The following is a 15,434-nucleotide window of genomic DNA, read 5'->3' as shown; positions in this document are numbered from 1 at the left end:
TGCACCCCATCCTCGAGCAGGCTTGGTTTATGGCCCACGGAGAGCAAAGGCCCTCACCCTGGGGGGGAGGGGAGGGGTGGGGTTAAAAACTTGTCTCTGGTGGCAGGCTGATTAGAACCAGTCATTCAGGACACCAGTGGCTGGTAAACTTTCAGGGGACACCTCTGTGTGCATGTATTACTCAATCTGACACTGGCATCAGCACAGTTTTGAGAATGCAAGATGTTTGATACCAAACTTCCCTTTTTCAGTGAAGCCATCATGTAGCTGTGGAACTCATTTCTACTATGTCAAGCACGTGCTTGTAAAAGGGCTATCCTGGTTCACTTGTACTGGCAGCAATGGAACTGACCAGCACAGGGGCATACCTGCTTGTGCGATGATGCACTCACATTCAGTATCATGCACCTTGCCTAACAGCTGTAAGGCCTTCTGTAGGGGTGACTCACTAATACAGCATGCAGTGTCAGTATGCATGGCACATAGGCTGTGTGCCATGTCACTTTTGTCTGCACCAAGACACGCAGCCTGCAGTAGCAGTTTGCATGAGCTTGGTGTGGGGACCCCTCGGGTGGCACAATTTGTGATGCCATCCTTACGGACCCTCTTTAGTACATGAGGCCCTAGGTACCAGGTGTGACTTTTACTAGGGTCTTTCATAGGGTACCAAAGGAATTGCTAACTGGGGGAAACAGTTGTATGGTTTTGGGAAAGAGACCTGGCACTGGGGGCCTGGTTAGCAGGAACCTAGTGGTTTTCCAGTCAAAATCACATAAAATATCAGGCAAAAAGTGGGGGTGACCATGTCAAGGCCAATTTCCTACAGAGATTATGGAGCAATTCAATGTATCAATTTCATATATTTAGAGAACAAACCATAATAAGGTCCCATTAAAGGAAAGCAGAAAGAAAACATATAGTTCTCTCGCTTGGGAGAGTACTCTAAATCTACTACTCTGCTCTGCTCTGCTCTAAACTGCATCAAGAAATTCTGAACTCTAATCTACATTGCACCCTTTTAAAACATATGATTCTAGCATTTTACACACCTACATGCAGTTCTTATAAGACTGTCTGATCAGGTTATAACAAGAAGATGATGCAATTATGTGCTCACTAGGTTCTCAGGACTTCTCACAAAACTGGCTCCTCTCAGCGTCCTTCAAACGTATATAGCAAGATGCGGTACGCGTACCAAGCTGTACTTTGCAGGTGTCTTCTTGAATGTGCTATTCATTAAAACATTCCATGATTATCAGAAAGAAAAGAAACATGTTTCACATGAGAAAGGAGCACAAGAATGTTGCATGTGACAATTAGTACTCCAGCTCACCTAGGAATAAAATGTTCCTGTGCCACAAAGCAAGATGGCAACTAATGTTAGCCATTTTCAGTTCAGGCTGAAAATAGCTATAGCCAATCTAAATGTGAATAAACAAAAATTCTCTTCCACAAATAACATTTGTGTCTCTGTGTGCTAATGTTGTGTTAATGCAAAACATTTAATATAAAAAGTGCTTTCACCTGGGCAATCTGAAAAGTCAGCCATTAACATTGTTCAGTTTGCAGCTACTGACTGTTACAATTTAGATGTTATCCCCAACCAACAACAGTGTTGCAAGAGAGGCTTTCAGACACAAACTTTAGAGATCTTTGACTGAATGAAGCCTTAAATTTCAGTGCCACTCAAACAATGCTCCATCCAATATACGTGGGCTGTTAGTAGATGTTTAGCACCAAACGCTACAACAGCAACCTCACCTGATGAGGTACTACACTGTTGTGTTATCATGTAGTGATGGTCAAAATAAAGTGTATCGCTTGATTTACTGTCTGCCTGGTAGTCAACACAATGATAACAATTAGACACCAGAGACCTTCCAGAATGCACACATATGTCTTAGCCATAAACTTGCTTTATGCTGCATTAGGCCTTACAACTTGAGAATGGATTGCATTCTTCTCTTAAGGGCCCCTTGTAGTCTGATGGCACATTAGGGTAAGTGAAAAAATGTGTTGACGTGTGTGTGTGTGTGTGTGAGTGCAAGCACATATGCACAACTATTCTGACTCCTGTTGGTAATAAGCATTGTGTTCTATTAGACTTAAATTCCTGACAAATGCTGGCTTTGACATACATATGGTTATATTTAGTTGGCACATTGGGGCCACCCATGACAAAAAGATTCCCTGGGCCATCCTTTTAATATGACTGGCCCTATCATAAAATTGGTAATTCCTTGCTTATTGGATGCAAGACATGGTGACAGATCAACATGTAAGGCAGGCTTTATCCTTGTGTGGCAGTGGTACATGTAAGTACTTTCTGGAAATGAAAAAGGTTCTACCAGCAATGATCGTGTATGTACTAAAATGATTAGGTGGTATTGCAGGACGGTTTATTTCTTACAAAATACCGTTTTTCGGAGACAAGTTTGAAAGGAAAGTGTGTATGTGATGGAAAATTTGTGTATTTTCTTATACAGCCAAGCTGATATTTGAAGACAAAATTATTGCATTTTCCATTATATACCAAAATCAGGTAATTGAGTGATTATAAGCACTGAATTCTGAACCCCCTAATCTGTAAGATTGGTGTCTCCATAATATGTGTGATGAAACCTTTGTATGAGTCTGTAAAATCTGTCTAGCACTGCTGCTCTATATATTGCCTGCAATAGTTAGATTGTATTTTTTTTTATTTTTCCACCCTAACACTTCCAGGGGAGTCTCAGGAGAATCTCAGTTATACCATATAAGGATGCTTCTTCTTGAAAAAGGAAGGATGAAATTAAATGAAATCTAGAACTTTAGATTTATTTTACCGTGAATAGTAAGCTATGTAAATTGTAATTTCTTGAAATACCCATGTCACGTATGGCTTTTTAGCCTTTTTAGGACAATTGGGATGAAAAATGCACTATTCTTATTATTGTTTTAGGGCAGGTGATCATGTAGTACTTTGGGAGGGAGGGTCGGGCTTAGCTGTCACTTCATTCTGTAGCATCATCAGACACACTACGTTATTGTAGCCACCAAGAAAAATTCCCCTATTTTATATGGAAAACATGATTTTTGTACCATAGAGACTTTTCTTCTGAAGCTAACTTGAAAAGGAAGACATTTCTACCTCTCTGGCCTATTTGAAGAAACAAGACATACAATTTGGCCTCCTTGAACCGGCTCTTATTCTGGTCATGGAAGATAGCTAGACCAAGGAACATGATTATTCTGATTCTCTAGAAAAACTATTGGATGCTATGCCAGCCTGGAATATGGACATCAGTCCCGCCAACTTTCACAGTTGGCAACTCACTGATTAGCTGTTGCCTTCCAGCTGGAAGAATGCATGTGGTTGGTGTTGGTATGCCGTCACTAGACTTCTGGGAAGTGGCTCAGGAACAGAAGGTAATCTGCATTTAGAGAAAAGTTGGAATCACCACTTAAAGACTCCAGTGCATTTTAATGGATAGCCTCTTCCGTTTTATGTTTGTCATGGGCCCCACAAGTTTATGTGATTTGGATATGCTAGGCATTGTGTTTCTATACTATGTGACACCCATTGTCGGATATTAACCCCTTCAGTGCTTGGGACGGCCCCCTGCCATCATACGTCATGGTCAGCATTTGCGGAGGACAGCCGGGGGCTGTCCAAACCCCGCTCCCATCCCCGCCCGCTCATTAATTCCCCCGCACAGTGGGAGAATTATGGTAGCGCGCAAGGGGTGAATGCCCTATTTGGATGTTGCTCCGGTAACCCTGTGTAACGTTATGTTTTTTTGGGACAATCACCTCAACTCCCTGAACAGATTGCATCCAATCATACTCTTTGGCGCATCTATAACGACTGTTCCAAACCTTCTTCTTCTTCTTGGGAATGTATAATGGAATTCAGCATGCATTTTTTCACGCATGCCTTAGGAACTCCGTCATTTAAACAAATGCGTCTTTAGCACCCATTTGTTCAGCACGCAAGTCGTTTTAACGACTTGCCTTAGGGGGACGCTGGATATTCAAATAGTTTAATATACTATTACAACTCCAGTCTGTGCAACAGTAGGGAAGGTGTTGGACTTTAATTCCAACACCACACCACCATTGTGCTCCCCAAATTCAAGTAGTTTTAATGACTTGTGTGCAGAACGAATGCATGCTAAAGACGCATTCGTTCTGTTGCCGGCACTGTGAAGGCACAGCATGATTCTGTCTTCGTCTTAAAGGACATTTCCTGTATCTTGGTCTCTTTAGGTTCCCTACTAGCCTCCTGGAGGGTGGGAGGTCCAATGGGTCATGACAGACAGATACGAAAGATGTCATTGTTTCCTGTTACAACAGCGGCATACTGAGGGGGTGGCTGTTAGGTTGACTGTCCGCACTGTTTAACTATTGTATTTTACCACCATACTGAGGTTGTATGTGAAAAGGGGGGGGGGTTCACTGCCAGGGCTGTTCACTAATTACCACAACTAAAGCATTATTTAGTCTGCTGACCATTCTGAGCCTTGATTTGGCTTATTCTGGGCCTAGATTTATGCATTGACATACTAACCCTCATATAAACTCTTCTATACTTCACTCATCAACGGCACCCGATACATACTGACTGGTATTTGGCCACATCTCATTCTTGCTGCACACGGTCTCCTATCTCACATTTGGTCACATAACCACTGCTGAACACTCATCACACATAACTCAAATACTAGTGAGCCTCTTGGTTGTAGCTTAGCCTAAAATGTCCCACAATTTGGTCATCAACATGTGATTGCTGGGGGGCGTGGCCATGCAGGCGACCAAGATGGCTGCCCGTGCTTGAAGCTCCGCCAGCCGGGCACTGTTTAAGCCTGCTTTCATCGATGTAGCCTGCACATAACTCAGCGGACGCCTTCTCATTATGCCCGGGAGGTGATGCGGAGCAGATTGATGCCAGCAATGGTCCGGTCCGAGGTGTGGAGCAGTCTTTCCCCGGACCTGCGCTACTGAGACCGGAGCGCATGCCCTGTGGCCTTCCTGTGGGCGCCGCTGCCGAGAGATGAGGTGCGCTGGATCCGTGAGGTGAGTGGAGGCCCCTGGTAGGTGCCCGGTGCCGGGTTCAGGGCCCCCCCTCCCACTTGCTTGGCTGCCCTCCCCCCGCTGGGCCCGATCTTGTGTGCTGGCTCCCTCCCCTCCTCTAAGAAAAGCCCTGGCAGTTGTGTGTGAAGTCGACCCGGGCAGGCTGTTGCTGACACCCCGAAGCCAGTCGCAGATTCGAGCTGAGCTGGGCCCTGCTAACCCTGACCTCACCCATTACCTGGCGGCTGAGGAGGGGCGATATCATCATTGGCTTCAACGCTGCTGCTGCTGCACCGTGGGTAGGAGGCCCTCTGTTTTAACGTCTGGCTGACCTCTGCTGTTGTATGGCCATATCATCGGGAGGGTACCTAACGCTCATGCACTGATTCTTCTGCATTACTGTTGGCCTCAACGATCACACCATCTACGCTACCTGTTGTACTTGCTTGGCGAGCAGCGCTCTCCCTTAACCCTACACATCTCTTAGCAGGCGGTCCGGCGCCGTGCTGAACTGCTTCATATCTACTCGCACCTGTGGCTCTCCATCCCTGAGGGCACTAACTCCGATCTACTTTGTGGCCAGTATCGCTGTGTGCACCCTTTTGATTTGGTACGGAGGCCCCCTGCACTGCGGGGCTGCGTTGCGATGCCCGGCCCTGAGGGACGTGTCTTTCAGTGTATCCACACTTTCGTGGGCTTACTTCTATACCTGTTCTTGGGTCGCATCTCTGCCTCGCTCCGCTTGTGCCTGGGGGCACGGACAGCCTCCCTGAGCTATGGGGAGGAAGGATCCTAAAAAGCGGACGCTGCAGTTTGATAAGGTCCCTGGCGCCACTTGTGACGACCTTACAGGCAGGGCAGATGGGGCACAGGGCAATGACGATGCTGAAGACCCTGCCTCCCTTGCAGCGGCTATGCTCAAGGAGATGAGGGCTGGCTGCCCTGGATGGCAGATTTGATGCGTTGGATAAGAGACTGGCTGATAGGGGTGCAAAGGTCCAGGCGCATGACCGGCGGTTGGATGTCATGGAGGCCAGGGTCTCAGGTATTGAGGATGGAGCGGTGCAATCGCAGCAACGACTAGAGAGGGTGGGAAGAATTCTGAAAGAAGTAGTGATAAAGAATGAAGATTTAGAAGCCCGTAGTCGACGGAACAACATCCGCATCATTGGCGTGCCGGAAACTGCCACCACTGGCCGCATGGACGTCTTCGTGGCGCAACTACTAATGGATTTGTTTGGCAGGGAATCATTCACACAGGGTTTTGTGGTGGAACGTGCACACAGATCGTTGGGACCCCGCCCTAAATCCGGGCAGCCTCCGAGACCCATCATTGCCAGACTCATGAACCTCAGGGACAGGGACACAGTTCTTCGTTCTGCCCGTGAGCAGGGGGAGGTCCAGTGGCAGGGGAGTAGACTATCTTTTTTCCCAGACTTCACTATCATGGTACAAGATGTGAGACGCAAATTCAATGGAGTGAAAGCCACCTTAAAGAATCTGGGCCTTAGGTACGGTATGGTCTATCCAGCCAGACTGAAGGTGAATGTGGACGTCGATCCCGCGTCTTTGAAACCCCAACTGAGGTACAGGAGTTTTGTCAGGAATATAAAAAGAACAATAATGGAGCGGCGGCCAGTGCACGTGCGACATACCCTCGGAGGCCAGCATTGAGCTCTTCTCTAATCCTGGGACTGGTTGATTCATTATTGTGCTTTTCTTTTAAGTTCTGCTGTGTTATTACCATATTTGTAATTTTTTCCAAGTGTCACTACAGTATTCAGTATTGCCCGGCCGGCGTGGCGTTGCTGCGCCTCATGGTGAACACCGAGGTCTCTTTGCTAAATATGCCAAGTTCACGGTGTGTAAGTGCGATTTTTGTATTGCAACACCTGTTCATATTGCACCACCATTTGGTTTATGGGGTTGGGTTCTGCCTCGCTGGGGATGGGGTGAGGCTGGGAGGTGGTAGGGGGGACATTTGCTGGTTTTTCATGGATCTTTAGATATCGCTGCACAGGTTACTAGTACAGGGCGCTGGATTGGTTTGAAAAGCTGCACAATTGTTGTAATATTTATTAAATGGCACAGTTAGGCTGGCAGCCCGGTCCTTCTGGGCTCTCTCTGATGTCCTGGAATGTCAGGGGGTTGAACAATACACGAAAACGACGGCAGGTCCTTAATTACATTGCAAGGCATAACATTGACATAGTTTACATGCAGGAGACCCACTTGTCCAAGTCCGATGCGCCACCTGTGGCGGCGAGATGGGGTTCCCATAGATATTTTTCCAACTATAGTAGTTATGCGAGAGGGGTGGCCATATTTATCCATAAAAGGGTCCTTTTATAGGGTGGTGACCTACGGGGAGGGCCACTTGTTGATATTTGCTGGCTCTTTGATGGGGCACAATGTTGCTCTGGTGGGTGTATATGGTCCTAACGTAGATTCGCCTGAATTCTACCATGAGTTGCAAGTGCACCTCCTGGCTTTGGACTCTTGCCTACTGATAATGGGAGGAGATTTCAATATATTGCTAGATCCTGCCAGGGATAGCACCTCCTCCTCGCCAGACTCCAAACTCCGCTCATGCCACTCGCTGCAGGACATCTGTAGGCACTTCTCCCTGATAGATATTGAATGCACGCATCACCCGCACCTCGCATCATACACGCACTATTCTGGGTTCCACAACAACAGTGCTAATTGGTTTCCCTGGGAGCCGCTGGATAGTTTAGTGGGTTAGATACATTACCACATACGTTCTTGGACCATTCACCGGTCCTGCTAAGACTCAACATTCCTAGGCCTGGGGGTTATGAGAGGCAATGGCGTTTCCCTGGGAAGGCACTTCAAGATCAGGTGTTTCTTGAGGAAGTGAGAGAGGCTATTGAGGATTATTTTGAGATTACCACGGGGTCGGTGGATACTTGGGCGGTGCTTTGGGAGGGCTTTAAGGCCTATATCATGGGGGTTTGTATTGCTAAAAATGCAGGGGTCCTGATATTTCTCGTTCCACTTTAAGCCGCATTGAGACAGAAATCACAGCCCTGGATTTGGAACTGCTAGAGAATGGGTTGGAGGCTGGCAAGGCTCGTCGTTTAGCTTTGATGATGGAGTTTAGAGAGGCCGCTGAGCAAGAATTGTTAAACCTCAGCAAGCAGCATGTAGCCAGAAGATATGGGGAGGGCGAATGGCCTGGTAATATTTTGGCACACACGCGCCGCCCCCACACAACAAAGCCTATATCACTGAAATCACAGGCCTGAATGACCAGGTGTTGTATTCCACTCCTGACATATGCGATACGTTCCTCTCTCATTTTAAAATGTTGTACACCTCCAGAGTCACCGGGGACCTTCGTGAACAAGGGGAGTACCTCGCGTAAATTGCGCTGGTATATCTGGAGAGGCATATGCAAGACTTCCTGGCCATCTCCATATCCCAGGAGAGTGTAGTGGAGGCGATCGATGCGCTTTGAGGTTCCTCGGCACCCGGCCTCGACGGGTTCCCTGCAGGTTTTTACAAAGCATATAAAGATATATTGGTTCCGAGATTGATAGAGGTGTATGAGGAGGCTCTTGAAGTGGTTATCCTTCTGCCAATGTTCAGAGAGGCGGTCATTATCCTTCTCCCAAAGCCGGGCAAGGACCCTAAACTCTGCGGCTCCTACCGGCTGTTGCCCCTGCTAAAACTTGATTATAAAATACTGGCTAAAGTGATCGCTATCCGGTTGTCTTCATTAATGGAATACATTATTTCACCGGCCCAGTCTGGTTTCGTCCCCCACAGGTCCACCTCGCTCAATTTACGGACCTTGTTTACGGTGCTACATGGAATAGACCCTAATACACCGGCCGCTGCGGTGCTCCTTGACGCCGAGAAGGCGATCGACTCCCTTGAGTGGCCCTTTTTTCTGTCCGTGATGCGCCGCATGGGAATTTGAGTGTTTTGTCTCCACGACCGCTCTGTTATACACTGAACCCACAGCTAGACTGCGCCTGAATGGTACTATCTCCGAGCCATTTCGTCTGTCTCGCGGCACTCGGCAGGGCTGCCCCCTGTCTCCATTACTTTTCATTTTAGCAATGGACCCATTGGTCCGGCATTTCCAAGAGAAACACTTACAACGTGGCTTGCAGTTTCGTACCGGCCCTCTTTTGGTGTCCCTGTATGCCGATGATACAAATTCATACGTTAGACTGCCCCAGCCTAACCTTGAACCACTTATCAGGAAAATTATCTGAATTGGCAGGTTCTCCGGTCTAAGTGTTAATTGGCACAAATACGTGATTTTTCAGTTTATCAGCAGTACAACTCCATGGTAATGCGAATTCCCGCTTGAGTGGTGTCAGGATGCAGTCAAGTATCTCAGAGTTTATGTGCATTTAGACACAGCCACTATCATCAGTCTAAACTATGGCCGGGCAATTTATTCGCTGGAATTGCAGGTGGCGAGATGGTTGCGGCTGCATTTGTCGATGGCGGGTAGAGTGGCCATTATCAAAATGGTGATTCTCCCAAGATTTCTTTATTTCTTTAACAATATTCCTATCCCTCTCACCCAGACTTTTTTTCTACAGCTGCGTCAACTCCTTTTACGACTAGTATGGGGAGACAAGAGGCTGCGTGTGATCTGGCAGACTCTGACACTGCCGTATGAGCGGGGCGGGTTTGGGGTTCCTGATATGTATCTGTACAATTTGGCCGCGCAATGTTGTTATTCCTATGCTTGGTACCACCTGGACGCACGAGTCCCCTATTTAAAGCCAGAGGCTGATTTGGTACTTTCGCAGAAACTGTCCGCCATTTTACCTAAAGGTATCCAAAGAGACCCTCTGGACATTCAGACTATCTACCACTTGCTGGGCATGGGATAGGTTATAAAGACTGTTGGGTTTAGACCTGTTGGATTCCCCGGCATTGCCGCTACCAAACCCTTCACTACTTCCCATAACAGGTTAAACTTTGGTTCAGCGTACATTGGAGAAATTTTAAATTCACAAGATTGGTGACCTTTTCCCCGAAAATCATATTTTCTCAGTCTCGGAGGAAGAGCGGTTCCACAAATGCTCCTTTATGGATGTCTTTGTACTGCGACGTATGCATTCCATGATGTGGGCCACCTTCCCTTCTTTTCCGGTTGCTCCTGAACCGGCCCCGCCACTGTCCTTAATTATAGTGAGTCCAACTGGCACGCATATGATTCCCAAATTGTATAAACAATGTGTGATGGTCCGGCCATTCTCTGACGCTAAAACTCGAACAGCTGCCTCTCCCCTGAGGCAGCACTTTTGTTGGAGGCAGACGTCACCGTAGAGGAGATTCGGGAGGCGACTGCCGCACTAGCGTCCGGCAAAGCTCTGGGACCCAATGGCCTCCCAGTAGAATTGTATAAGCAAACAGCTTCCATAACGGCCCCCCATTTACTCAAGATGTTCGAAGACTGCCTGAAAGTAGGAGAACTCCCTCACGACCAACGCCTTGCCACGATCATCCCGATCCATAAACCTGGTAAAGCGCCGGAGGCCTGCAATTCCTAACGCCCCATCTCCTTACTAAACGCTGAACCGAAAATCCTCGCCAAATTACTATCACAGCGTTTGGCCCCCCACCTTGCCACCTTGGTACACCCGGACCAATCTGGCTTTATGCCAAATCGTAATACCTCACATAATCTGCGACGTCTACAGGCGGTGCTGGCTCGCCGGGAATACATACAGGAACCGGCGGTACTTCTCTCCCTTGACGCCACTATGGCGTTTGACACCGTGGAATGGCCTTACCTATTTGCGGTGCTTCGTCACATGGGCTTTGCCCCAAGTTCTGCGCGTGGGTCCGCCTGCTTTACACCGGGCCATTGGCCCAGATAACAGCGAATGGTCACATCTCCAGAGATTTCCCACTTGGCCTTGGGACGCGCCAGGGCTGCCCGCTGTCCCCCTTACTGTTCACGCTAGTCCTGGAGCCATTGGCGATTTGGGTTCGGTGGGAACCATCCATCAAAGGTATCAGATGGTCGCCTTCATGGGAGGATCGGATCTCTCTCTATGCGGACGACATCCTACTCTATCTCACCTCCCCTAAAAAATCAATCCTAGAACTACTTAATGTTTGCGAAAAGTTCGGGAGAGTCTCGGGATACAGAATTAATTGGACTAAATCAGTCCTGTACGTCCTGGACGGCTGTCTGCCCCCACTCCCGGTGGACTGTCCTTTACGTTACACTGACACCCCTTTTAAGTATCTGGGTATCCAAGTGACGTCCAGCCCGGACGAATTTCACACCCTAAATCTGAAACCCCCACTGGAACGGTTTAATCGAGACGTAAAGGTGTGGCGTTCTCTCCCTCTCACCCTTCTGGGCAATGCCGCGTTATTTAAAATGATGACATTGCCCCGTTTCCTTTACCTCCTCGAGAACACGCCATTCCTGGTCCCCCCCTCCCACTTCAAAGCCATCGCAGCAGCGGTTTCTACCTTGCTGTGGGACAGGAAACCGGCGCGGATTGCGCAATGCAAACTGGTAAAGGACTGGTACGATGGGGGCATAGCGCTCCCTAATATTGAACTATATTACAGGGCTGCCCATCTTAAGCAAATCAATTACTGGCTACATGCCCCACAGTCGGAACCCGCCTTTTTGGCGGACAGGCAGGGTACTGAGTCCAGGGGACTGTTAAGAAACCTTTATAGTCGTAGTGTCCCCTCCGACCTCGTAGGTCCGACCCGTCACACAGTTCAGCTCTGGTATATGGCGCATAGGCACCTTCGGTGCGCGAACGTGGTTACACAAATGACACCCCTGTGGGACTCACACAGATTAGGCTTCATGGGTAATAGCAAAGGGTTCCAGGCGTGGGACTCCATAAGTATATCAGTAGTGGGGGATCTCTGGAGAAAGAACAACATAGTGGACTTCACTTATCTACAAACCAAACACGATATGGCCCAATCAGAGTACTATCGGTACTTGCAGATACGCCATGCGCTTCTATCAGCCATCACGGTGGGAACGAAAATACAGGAGTCCACCCCTCTAGAGGACAGGCTGCTGGCAGAGCATATGCCCCGCAAAGCGACGTCCTTCACTTATCGGAAACTTGTCAACAACCTTCCTGACATGCCGTCCAAATTACGTCTGACCTGGGTGGGCGATATTGGTGACCTTGAAGATTCGGAATGGCAGGAGGCCCTCTCGTCGCACAGGGAATCGGCGATTCCTTCCAGACTTAAGCTGGTTCAGTTAAAAGTCTTACACCGCACTTACTACACTAGAACGGTCCTTTACAGAATAGGGAGAGCCTCCCACGAATATTGCCTCCACGGATGCGGAGAGCGAGGAACATTGTTCCACACCATTTGGGACTGTAGCCGGGTTGCCATGTACTGGGCGGCGGTAATGCGAACCATTTCCCAAGCCACAGCCGTTTCCCTGATGCCCAACCCACGTCGCTGCCTGTTAATCATCTGGGATGCAGAGGACTTGACCCATCGTCAGCAGGACTGGGCCATACTGGGAATATTGGTGGCAAAACGTAATATTGCTAGACTGTGGGGTTCTAACGTGCTGCCTACACTGCGAGACTGGTGTAGGGACATGGATGAAGCTATGGTGGCCGAGAAGGCAGTATTTGTGCACCGGGGATGCCCTGGAAAGTGGGGGCAAATCTGGGGGGCATGGAACAAATTTAGGGGGGACATATGTGAGCCGCCGCGGGCTGACCCTGATGAGTGTCTTTCAGATTAAGAGTTAGGCCTGAAATCTATATATGTGAATGTGTACATCTCCGGCTGTGCGGAACTCCGTCCTGCTGATTGGTGGGTGTCAGATTGTGGGGGGCGGGCCGGCGGGTGCACTGCCAATGTTGATTATGTCGCACATTTGAACATGGTTTGGTCGCCTGTGGAGACTTGAACGTTTTTAGCGTGTCCTCAGCTTAATGCACTGTTTTGTTACTTGGTTTAAACAAAAATCATAGACCTAAGCCATCTTGTTTATTTGTATTGTCTGCCTTAAAGTACACCATGTTCTTATTCGCCGCCGGGCCCCTGGGTTATCGGCTACACGGCTGTGTTATCCTGACGATGTTAATTAGACTGTGTTGTTGTTGCGGCGGGCCCAGGAGGTTGTAGGCCCTGCATTGTGATATATTTAAATGTACAATAAAGGTCTTTAAAAAAAAAAAAACTCGAACAGCATGGGAAAGTGATTTGGGTTGGCCCATCACTGACGACCAGTGGGAGCAATGCTGCAAGGTCACAAGGGAGGTGTCCCTGAATAGTAGGCAATAGCTGCTACATCAAATTTCTCCACAGTATGTACCACACCCCACCATGGTCCCACAAGATAGATCCCGCAAGACCCCACCAATGCCGGAAATGTTCTGCTCCATATGCTGACTTTGATCATCTCTCCTGGACCTGTCCAAAGATACAACCTTACTGGGTACAGGTGCACGCCACGCTGGAGACATACTTTCCATGACACTGATTTCTACTCCTGAGATTGCACTGTTGGGATATATGGTTAATTTACCAAAGAAGATTAGAACGTTCGCTGCACTTGGATTTTTGTTGGCCAAAAGAGAGGTGGCTTTATTATGGGGTAGTAGGAAAGTCCCTTCCCTACAGGCATGGCTTTGCAGTTTAGCATTTTGCAATGTGAACTGCAAGGAATACGCGACCTTAGTGCCCAGCTCCTCACGTCCTGTGGATATATGGGGCCCGTACAGAGCATACATCACCAAGAAACGTAGTGTGGCGGATACTCAGGCCGCACATGGAATTGTTCCTGAAGGGGTTGGCTAGGAGCGAGGGAGGGTAGGGTGCTCCTATGCTATGATTGTTCTTCTGTGTGACACATGTGTACCACTATTGTTCGGGTCGAGGTCTGGTTGGGAGGATGGACTATAATAGATGCTGAGATGGACCTGCGGGTTGATTGATGTTATGACTTGTCTTGCTTCTCTTTTCCATTGCCTACTGCTGCCATGGGTTATAATATGTAAATTATATTGCATTGTATTTGTTTATGTATACACCTTCACTGTGTACCGCTGTGTGCTTTGCTTTCTGGACATGAATGTGTAAAACTGAAAAATAAAGATAAAAAAAAAATCAACATGTGTTTGCTCACAGGACGGCCTTTTCTGAAACATAGAACAATATTTCATTCAGTGTGTTCCGAGACTTGATGAAATAGTGTGCCACCCCCGACCACTCAACATGCTTATAACTTAGAAATGGCCAGTTCTAAAGCTCTCTCGATTCTCTCATTGGACGTGAATGGGCTGATTGAAGTGGGGCTGCTCATTCCGCCCATCTGTACTTGGGAAATTAATACACCCCATTACAAACTGTCTGGGGGCAAATGTTCATATGTGTTACCTTGGTAACAGTGAAGGGGCATCCTTAGTGGATCTGAAGAAAATAGAGGGACAGGGAGCTAATACATGATACACAACACAAATATCCTACTCTGTAGGTGCTATTGAATGCAAAGAAACCTGGCGACAGAAACTCGTTGAATGATTTACTGTAAAACAAGTGTAAGCTCAACCAGTGGAAACCTCTTTGAATATGGAATTGGTCATGGTTGAATAATCCATACAGCTCCTTATGATTTCCCAGTGGTTCCAAATGTTTAAATTTTAAAAACAAAAAGCCCCTGTTGTTTCAACTTAGAATCAATTGGGGAATGAACCACCCCCTTTTTTTGTTGTTAATTGCTTGGGGTACAGTTCAAGCATCTTTCAGTTTGGACATTTCATACAATTTGTAAAGTTTGAAGTATTATCATAATACAAATAAAATAAGGGCAAACTAGATATTTGTTCAAGAAGAAAAGCTTGCCTCCACATGGACGGACTATAAACCCATTTTGAAGCCCCACCTGTGCTTTTATGAGCTGGGAGCAAGGAGTTCTACTGTCTACCAGATCTACACCTGGAGAAGATTCTTTGTGTTTCCAGGCCTAACAAGTTATATTTCAACGCATAGGGGTGATCCTTACACGAACCACGCTATTAGCTATACACTCAACAATAGGCTCACTAGGGCCAAATCACAAACTACATTTTGTAGTACATAAAGCACTACTACAGTAGTACTACTTACGTATTAAAAAACTAAACTTCCATCTATACCTGTTTTTTGTGGCCGCCTCTGCCACTGTGGTAGTAATCTCGGCACATGAAGGTGTATGTTTAGTGGTAAATGTGGGAGGGACTAGGAGTGTGGAAATCTGAAATAATCTTCGTAAGCATGAGCTGAAGCCATTTTGGTTGTGGTATCCATTTTGTAAGCTATATACTTCACTGTTGCTTGCCCTTCTATTCTCTTGAGTCATCAGCTTTAGTTAACTCCTTCTGTCCTGGGCC

Source organism: Lissotriton helveticus, chromosome 2_1 (genome assembly GCF_964261635.1).
Source record: "Lissotriton helveticus chromosome 2_1, aLisHel1.1, whole genome shotgun sequence".
NCBI classification, from domain to species: Eukaryota; Metazoa; Chordata; class Amphibia; order Caudata; family Salamandridae; genus Lissotriton; species Lissotriton helveticus.
Note: the sequence above shows the minus strand (reverse complement) of the source record.